Source organism: Salmo salar, chromosome ssa09, assembly GCF_905237065.1.
Source record: "Salmo salar chromosome ssa09, Ssal_v3.1, whole genome shotgun sequence".
NCBI lineage: Eukaryota > Metazoa > Chordata > Actinopteri > Salmoniformes > Salmonidae > Salmo > Salmo salar.
In genome coordinates, this window is record NC_059450.1 from 40,542,266 (window position 1) to 40,552,424 (window position 10,159).

At 46.9% G+C, this 10,159-nt stretch overlaps 1 pseudogene; it reads left to right on the forward strand.

The window, feature by feature from the left end:
* The first annotated feature begins 9,658 nt into the window (after positions 1–9,658).
* On the forward strand, positions 9,659–9,802 carry LOC123724153 (uncharacterized; annotated as a pseudogene).
* Positions 9,803–10,159: the final 357 nt, after the last annotated feature.

Sequence of the window (10,159 nt, forward strand, 5' to 3'; positions counted from 1 at the left end):
GCACCGGTTTGTGTCAAGAACTGCAACGCTGCTGGGTTTTTCACGCTCAACAGTTTCCTGTGTCTATCAAAAATGGTCCACCACCCAAAGGACATCCAGCCAAACTTGTCACAACTGCGGGAGCACTGGAGTCAACATGGGCCAGCATGGGGCAGCAGGTAGCCTAATGGTTAGCGCGTTTGACTAGTAACCAAAAGGTTGCAAGATCGAATTCCCGAGCAGACAAGGCTTTTTGACACCTTATAGAGTCCATGTCACGACGAATTGAGGCTGTTCTGAGGGCAAAAGGGAGTGTGCATCTCATTATTGGGATGGTGTCCTTAATGTTTTGTACACTCAGTGGATATCTGTCTTCATAAAATGAAGCCTTGATTGTGTCTGCTTGGTGAGCCATGTTACCACAAATAAACCTTTAAATTGGCATTGGAATTCAGAGTTATGCACCTTGAAAATGATGGATTGAGTGTCATGGTTGTCATGGTTTGGTTGATGAGAAATGCATGTGTTTCATATGACAATGGATGAAAGGAGTAGACGTTTCTGCTTCTGTTAAGCACACAGGGATCTTTCCCAGAAAGACATAACCTTCACCAGAGAGTGACGACACCATTATTCCACCATCTGAACACCAGAGGGTCACCAGAGGGTCATGGGTCATGGGTCACTGGTCTTGTGTGCACATAGGTAGCACAGGTGAACAAGATGGGTTAGCACAGGTGAACAAGATGGGTTAGCACAGGTGAACAAGATGGGTTAGCACAGGTGAACAAGATGGGTTAGCACAGGTGACCAGGCACAGGTGAGAGGAGAGCACATACAGTTGTTACCGTATCACCGATACAGCTTATAGGAAGCATCTCTCTGCACCTTTTCTACAGGAATATGTGTTTTGGAGCTATTTATATTTATATAGGCAAAAAATGGGAACTTCACCCCAAAAGAGGAACGTTTGGAAAGCTGACACATCTCCTGTATCCTCACATTACACTACCCTGTCTGTACAGTACTGACACATCTCCTGTATCCTCACATTACACTACCCTGTCTGTACAGTACTGACACATCTCCTGTATCCTCACATTACAACACTACCCTGTCTGTACAGTACTGACACATCTCCTGTACCCTCACATTACACTACCCTGTCTGGACAGTACTGACACATCTCCTGTACCCTCACATTACACTACCCTGTCTGTACAGTACTGACACATCTCCTGTATCCTCACATTACACTACCCTGTCTGTACAGTACTGACACATCTCCTGTATCCTCACATTACACTACCCTGTCTGGACAGTACTGACACATCTCCTGTATCCTCACATTACACTACCCTGTCTGGACAGTACTGACACATCTCCTGTATCCTCACATTACACTACCCTGTCTGTAAAGTACTGACACATCTCCTGTATCCTCACATTACACTACCCTGTCTGGACAGTACTGACATCCACTGAGTGATGGGACTTGAATTTTGATTTTGATATATTCCTGTTTTGGTTGCTTCTCACACAACAACTCAATTCATACTTTTGTGGAGAGAAATAATGACCGTGTCAAAAGTATCAGCTGTTCAGTTTCATATCTATCTGGATTATGTCTGAGGTTGTGTCCTAAATAGCACCCTATTCCCTGTGCTTCTGGTTGAAATGGATGCTGGTCCAAAGTAGTGTGCTATACAGGGAATAGGGAGGAAGCAGCGGGGGGCTTGGCAGTGGGTAGGAGAAGTAATGAACCAATGAAAATATGATACATGAGCACAGTCTATCTGATGAGTCCAATGCTGCAGTGAATTAACAGATGTGTTTCTCCTCTATCTCCGTCTAATCAGTCGTAAAATCTCCCTCCCCAACTCCTCCTCGCCTCTTCCTCCTCCCCACCTCCTCCTCGCCTCTTCCTCCTCCCCACCTCTTCACTACCTCCTCCCCACCTCATCACCTCCTCCCCACCTCATCACCTCCTCCTCCTTCCCACCTCCTCACCTCCTCCTCCTCCCCACCTCCTCCTCGCCTCTTCCTCCTCCCCACCTCATCACCTCCTCCTCCTCCCCACCTCATCACCTCCTCCTCCTCCCCACCTCCTCACCTCCTCCTCCTCACCTCCTCCTCGCCTCTTCCTCCTCCCCACCTCATCACCTCCTCCTCCTCCCCACCTCATCACCTCCTCCTCCTTCCCACCTCCTCACCTCCTCCTCCCCACCTCCTCCTCGCCTCTTCCTCCTCCCCACCACTTCACTACCTCCAACCTCCCCACCTCATCACCTCCTCGTCCTCCCCACCTCCTCCTCACCTCTTCCTCCTCCCCACCTCATCACCTCTTCCTCCTCCCCACCTCATCACCTCCTCCTCCTCCCCACCTCCTCCTCACCTCTTCCTCCTCCCCACCTCATCACCTCCTCCTCCCCACCTCCTCCTCTCATCTTCCTCCCCACCTCCTCCTATCATCTTCCTCCCCACATCCTCCTCCTCTCCTACTCCCCTCCTCTCCTCCTCCTCCCCTCCTACTCCTCCACCAACCCACCTACTCTCCTGCTCCTAAACTCCTCCTAACCACCTCTTCCTCCTCCTCCTCTTCCACCTCACCTCCTCACCTCTTCCTCCTCTCCTTGTCCTCCCCACCTCCCTTTCTCTCCTCCTCCACCTCCTCTCCTCCTCCTCCCCACCTCCTCCTCCTCTCCACCTCCTCCTCACCTCCTCTTCCTCCTCTCCCCACCTCCTCCTCTCCCTCCTCTCCCCACCTCCTTCTCACCTCCTCCTCCTCCCCACCTCCTCCTCACCTCCTCCTCCTCTCCTCCTATTCCTCCTGACTACTTCCTCTTCACCACCTCCTCACCTCCTCCTCACCTCCTCTTCACCTCCTCACCTCCTCTTCACCTCCCCATCTCCTCTTCACCTCCTCCTCCCCACCTTCTCACCTCCTCCTTCTTTCCTCCCCACCCTCCTCCTCAAATCTTCCCCACCTCCTCACCTCATCCCCACCTCCTCCTCCTCCCCACCTCCTCTTCCCCACCTCCTTATCACCTCCTCACCTCTCTTCTCTCCTCTCTCCACTCCTCTCCTCTCTTCTCCTCTTCTCCTCTCCCTTCTTCACCCTCTTCCTTTCCTCTCCTCTCCTCCCCATCTCCTCTCCTCCTCCCCACCTCTTCCTCCTCCTCACCTCCTCCTCACCTCCTCCTCCTCTCCTCCTATTCCTCCTAACTACTTCCTCTTCACCACCTCCTCACCTCCTCCACCTCCTCACCTCCTCCACCTCCCCACCTCCTCCTCACCTCCTCCTCCCCACCTTCTCACCTCCTCCTCCTTTCCTCCCCACATCCTCCTCCTCAAATCCTCCCCACCTCCTCACCTCATCCCCACATCCTCCTCCTCCCCACCTCCTCTTCCCCACCTCCTCATCACCTCCTCACCTCTGTTCTCTCCTCTTCTCGCTCCACTCCTCTCCTCTCCTCCCCACCTCCTCTCCTCCTCCCCACCTCTTCCTCCTCCTCACCTCCTCCCCACCTCTTCCTCCTCCTCATCTTCCCTCCTCTCCTCTTCCTCACCTCCTCCTCCTCTCATCTTCCTCCCCACCTCATCCTCCTCTCCTCCTCCTCCTCGTCCCCACCTCCTTCTCACCTCTTCCTCCTCCTCCCCTCCTCCTATTCCTCCTACCCACCTCCCCTTCACAACCTCCTCATCACCTCTTCACCTGCTCCTTTCCTCTCCACCTCCTCCTAACCTCCTCCTATTCCCCACCTCCTCCTCCTCCCCACCTCCTCTCCTCCCCACCTCTTCACCTCCTCCTCCTTTCCTCCCCACCTCCACTCCTCACCTCCTCCTCACCTCCTCCCCACCTCCTCACCTCTCCTTTCTCCACTCCTCTCCTCTCTTCTCATCCTCTCCTCTCCCTTCTTCACCCTCCTCTCCTCTCCTCTCCTCTCCTCTCCTCTCCTCTCCTCTCCTCTCCTCCCCCCACCTCCTCTCCTCCTCCTCCCCACATCCTCCTCACCTCCTCCTCCTCGACATGAATGAGAGTGCCATACCACTGTTGCCAAAGCAATACAAATTATATTATAGTATAACAATTCAATTATTTAATAAGGTTAATTCATACATAAAATTATTTCTCCCTCTGGCTAGCTACTCATAACTGCATTCTCTACCAGAATGTTGGTTGGCCCTCTTTGATGTCATGTAGGTTGATTCAGTGCTATGTTTTCATTTATAAAGCCCTTTTACAAAACAAATCATCATTACTAACCTAGACATATGAGTTACCACCCCCGGTCTCAGAGATGGTTAACTCTGGAAATTCCACCGGTCTCTACTGAGTTAGGGAAATCTTTTTTTTTGCACTGTATTTGTGGAACAATCTTCAAAATGTTCTCAAATGTGATGTTCTGGTGCCTATAGCGCAGGTATTCCCCCAGGGGTACGCGCAATGCCGTCGGGGGTACACCAAATAAAAATTTGATCCTTTTTTTTTTATTGTGTCTCTTCATATTTTCAAAAAGTCCATTTATATTTTCCAACGGGGCTATACATTTGGGTGAGGTTTTTTTCTTGCCTGAGTAGCCTCGTTTCACTGCCAAAAATAAAATTAAACCATCTAGTGTTCAGTGAAATAACAACACGATGTCAAAACAGGTAGCCTAGTCAAATAATTAACATCCAATCACATTAACCGTTACTCTCTCATGGGAATTCCACGTATGTAGCCAAACGTAGCTGCTGCTCATTCCTTTTACTCGAAAATAGATAAATGGTTAAAAAAAGTAATGCCCGCATCAATAGAGACACATACCAGCAATACTACACCTGCTACTACCAGCAATACTACACCTGCTACTACCAGCAGTACTACACCTGCTACTACCAGCAATACTACACCTGCTACTACCAGCAGTACTACACCTGCTACTACCAGCAGTACTACACCTGCTACTACCAGCAATACTACACCTGCAACTACCAGCAGTACTACACCTGCTACTACCAGCAGTACTACACCTGCTACTACCAGCAATACTACACCTGCTACTACCAGCAGTACTACACCTGCTACTACCAGCAGTACTACACCTGCTACTACCAGCAGTACTACACCTGCTACTACCAGTAATACTACACCTGCTACTACCAGCAGTAGTACACCTGCTACAACCAGCAGTACTACACCTGCTACTACCAGCAGTACTACACCTGCTACTACCAGCAGTACTACACCTGCTACTACCAGCAGTACAACAGCTGCTACTACCAGCAGTACTACACCTGCTACTACCAGCAGTACAACACCTGCTACTACCAGCAGTACTACACCTGCTACTACCAGCAGTACAACACCTGCTACTACCAGCAGTACTACACCTGCTACTACCAGCAGTACTACACCTGCTACTACCAGCAGTACTACACCTGCATCTGGTGACGACACAAGTTGTTCTGCTTCCACGAGCACATCCAATGCTAGCATCAGTAATTCTACATTTGTTGTTAGCCCAGCTAACATGGACACTGACCGTTGTGAATCTGATGCAGCCGAAGAGCTACTGCCCCCTTACCCGGGAAAGCACCGAACAACAGACAGGGACCATCGAAGAGGCACATTGATTTGAGGTTCACTTATATTGGGAGTAGTGCCTTTCCTCAGTCACAGTGTGTTATATGTGCAATAGTACTATCTCACAACTCAATGAAACCTTCACTCTTGCGCAGACATTTAGAAACAAAACATGCCGATTTGAAAAATACGCCACAGGAGTTTTTGAGCGAGAATTAAGACAACTTTTGAGTGGTAAGACATGTATAAAAGCAACAGATACCATTAATAAGAAGGGGCTAGAAGCGTCTTATATGGTGAGCTACCGAGTGGCTAGGACAGACAAGCACCATACTATTGTAGAGGACTTAATTCTTCCTGCTTCCGCGGATATGGCTGGGACAATTCTGGGGGAAAAGGCCAAAAAAACTATACAGACAATGCCTTCATCAAACAACACTGTTTCATGACGCATCAGGGACACGGCAGGAGATGTTATGAAACAATTACTGCTTCACATACAAGCCAGTGAATTCTATGCGTTACAGCTGGATGAGTCAACAGACGTGGCGGGCCTGGCACAGTTCCTGGTATATGTCCGTTACGTTTATGGGGGGGGTCAATTAAGGAAGACATCCTCTTCTGAAAACCACTGGAAACCAGGACAACAGCGAAGCACCTGAGTGAGTTGGGTGCGCAATTACGCAGGTACTTTCCCGAAACGGATGAAACAAACAACTGGATTCGCTATCCCTTTCATGCCCTGCCTCCAGTCCACTTACCGATATCTGAACAAGAGTGCCTCATTGAAATTGCAACAAGCAGTTCTGTGAAAATGTAATTTAATCAGAAGCCACTGCCAGATTTCTGGATTGGGCTGAGCTCAGAGTATCCTGCCTTGGCAAATTGCCCTGTTAACACACTCATGCCCTTTGCAACCATGTACCTATGTGAGAGTCGATTCTCGGCCCTCACTAGCATGAAAACTAAATACAGGCACAGACTGTGTGTGGAAAATGATTTAAGACTGAGACTCTCTCCAATGCAACCCAACATTGCAGAGCTATGTACATCCTTTCAAGCCCACCCTTCTCATTAACCTGTGGTGAGTTATTCACAATTTTCGATGAACAAATAAGGTTTTACATGTAAGATGGTTAAATAAAGAGAAAATTATAGATTATTATTATATAAGAGCTCTTTGTCACTTCCCACGAGCCGGGTTGTGACAAAAACTCAAACTCATTCTTATGTTTAATAAATGTATTGTATGGTGTATGTGTGGCAGGCTTACAATGATGGCAAAAAACAACATTTGAGAGTGCGCTGACCCTGGTGCTAGAGGGGGTACGCAGCTGGAGGTTGACTGTTTGAAGGGGTAAGGGACTATAAAAAGTTTGGGAACCACTGGTCTAGGGCAATTCAGAAAGCTGGTTGAGGAACTTATAATTGATGACTGTGTTTGGTTTTTGTTATGATTTTGATTTTTGTTTGATTTTGATTCAGGACTCATCTGTAAAAGATATATTGATCTCAGTATGACTCCCTGATAAAATAAAGGTTAAATAAATAAAATGTATCTCTCTATTCTGCATACACACTGATTTGACGTATCAAGTTTGTTCTGCCTGCCTGTCATCTTACATGATCTATGCACTCGTTGCTCTCACATGCCGTTCAATAGAGTAATAGCTTTACCTCTCTGCAGACTGAGGTGAATTCAAAGTTACTGTGTCCCAAATGGCAGCCTACTCCTTATACAGTATACTACTGGTCAAAGGTAGGGAGTAGGGTGCCATTTGGGAGGTACCATTGTGACTGCACAGGGTAGGCCAAAGGGCATAACAACCTGTCACTACCGGTTACAGCGAGCACTCAAATCAAATCACATTTTATTGTCACATGTGCCGAATACAACAGGTGTAGACCTTACCTTGAAATGCTTACATACAAGCCCTTAACCAACAATGCAGTTTAAGAAAAAAAAAAAAGTATTTACTAAAATAAACTAAGGTTAAAAAAAGGACAAATAATTAAGGAGCAACAGTAAAATAAGATTAGCTAGGCTATATACAGGGGTTACCGTACAGAGTCAATGTGCGGGGGCACCGGTTAGTCGAGGTAATTGAGTAATATGTACATGTAGGTACACTTTGATACCACTTCTCACTGAGTGTGCTTCCCAAATGGTCTCCTATTCCCTATGTCATGACGTTGGCCTGAGGGGGGAGGTTTATGACCCCCATAAATACTTTTCCCCTTTTTCCTCTCTCTACTCTACCGATGTGACTATTGAAAATCCCTTTGTTAACATTGAGAGATATTCTGGTGACATCAAAAGATGGGAAAAGGAACAATATTTCGGTAATCCAACCAGTTGAAAATATGCGTTGGGACTTAATGAATATGATGTCAGTTCAGTTGGTGTCTGAGACATTATGACTGATGATAGGACGACATAAACTGTATCTTGGAAAAATCTACACATTCTCGTTATCAGATTTACATGGAATTGTTGTGCAATTTAAATGTTTAAATATGAAACTATTTGTGAAAAGATTAAATGTAATTTTTAGCTTCTTAAATGAGAGAACGGTTTGTCAGAAGAACACCACTCTGCTCACTCAGAGGCCCCGTCCAAGTGAACAGACATGGGTTGTAAACTATGAAACACGGCCCTCTCTCCCAATCCTATATAAGCCCCTTGATGAAAATGTAACTTTCTGTTCCAAGGACGTGTGAACTTGAGGTCCCCACGTTGAAAGGACAAAGACCACCTACAGAACTAAGCCAACATCAGCAAGAATCTAATGAAATTAGCATCGAATTTCAATGTGAAGGTGACAACCTACACACCGGAAGGATGAATTTCGACTATACCAGCCAGAATATAGCATGAACATATAGCATGGAAACTTGGTATGAACTTTGAACTCTTATTCACTAAAGAAGTGCTACCCCCTCCGCCGCTAAACGTGGGCTAGGAGAGGACGGACAGAGTATCCATTCTACCACGCTCCAGTTCCCCACTAGACAGTCTTCAGAGGACCAGGGATCCATGCTGGACCACCCGGCCAACCATCAACCGAAGCGCAGCTCAGAGTAAATATTTATTGCATTCTCCTTTTTCAAATGGCCGGTAATTTAGAATGCATAAGATACTGTATTTACGATAGCATAGCTTCTCCCTTTGTTCCTCAGTCTTCCCGCTCTTTCACTCAAACCCCCCCTTTTCTTTGTGTAACCAGCCGCTATATCGGCTCCGTTCACCAGGTCCATCAATGTATGATTCATTCTGTGTATATGTAATTCTGTGTGATTATTTAGGTATTTAGTAAATAAATAATTAAACCAAATGTTGTATTGCTGATTCAGCATGTTAGCCAGGGTTCATGAAGATAACCAAGAATTTACAACTTTCAGATGAGACTAAATAAGGTGAGGATTAAATATTGACTGCTACTGACGTAAAAGATTACCAGGTCTTTAAGAGTTAGGTAGCCCTAGAGCGCCAGGCTAACCGTAATAACAGAGGTAGATATGATAACTGAGAACGCTGCCAAGCATCTCTCCTGTCACCACTGGTATCCTCTGGTTACTCAACAGAGTATATACCCTTTAATTAAAGTTATTCATTTTTACATTCAGCTCAACACAGCCTATTCAAGGGTCCAGAGAGGGGTGATATGCACAAGGGCCATCTTTCAGATCAATATGGATCCTAACTGCCAAGGAGGTAGAAACCTGGAGACAATTTAAGTACAGTATCAATAGCCGATTTGACCTTTTCAAATAAACAGTATGGGGGGAAGAATTAGAACTAAAGGTCACAAAGGAGGTGCTCCTCTTCAGAAACAGATTGAAAGGAGGCAATTACCCTGGTTTGCATCCCAAATGGCACCCTATTCCCTACATAGTGCACTACTTTTGTGGGGAGCCCTATGGACCCTGGTCAAAAGTAGTGCACTAAATAGGGAATAGGGTTCCATTTGGGACGTAAGCCCAGCTGTTTGGCGAAAACCTCCGCACATCATTATCTCTGGGTCTGAATAAACATAAACCCCATTCCAACCAAAAACAACTATCCCTTTACGTCCTGGTCACCCCAACCCACCTCAAATCTCCAAGTTACAACTTACCTAGCAGGGTACCTCGAGCACGAAGGAGGTTCCCCCAGGCAAGGCTCGGCCATTGATGACCCCTGCAAATTTCACAAACGTAGGAATCTCGACTGCATAATTAGTGGTAGTGGCGCACTGCGTCCACAACCTCCCCTGAGTAAAAAACAAAACAAACAAACGAGGGTAGGCGTTACTATGGCGTCACTCAAAGAGCTGAGACATCTTCACAGGAAGTTCTGTCATTATAGAGTTTCTTTCCCCATGTTTCCCACCTCCAGTTGTCTATTAGACCTGTGTGAAACCCAGCAGTTACATTTCCCTATCTGCGTCTCAGATGGCACCCTATTCCCTATATAGTGCACTACTTTTGACCATGGCTCTGGTCAAAAGTATTGCACTATGAAGGGCATAGTGTGCCATCTGGGATGTAACCCCTGTGTTTATTCTCACAGGAGCCCATGCTGCTATTTTAGTCCAGTGTACATACACAGAGAGACAGACACATGGATGG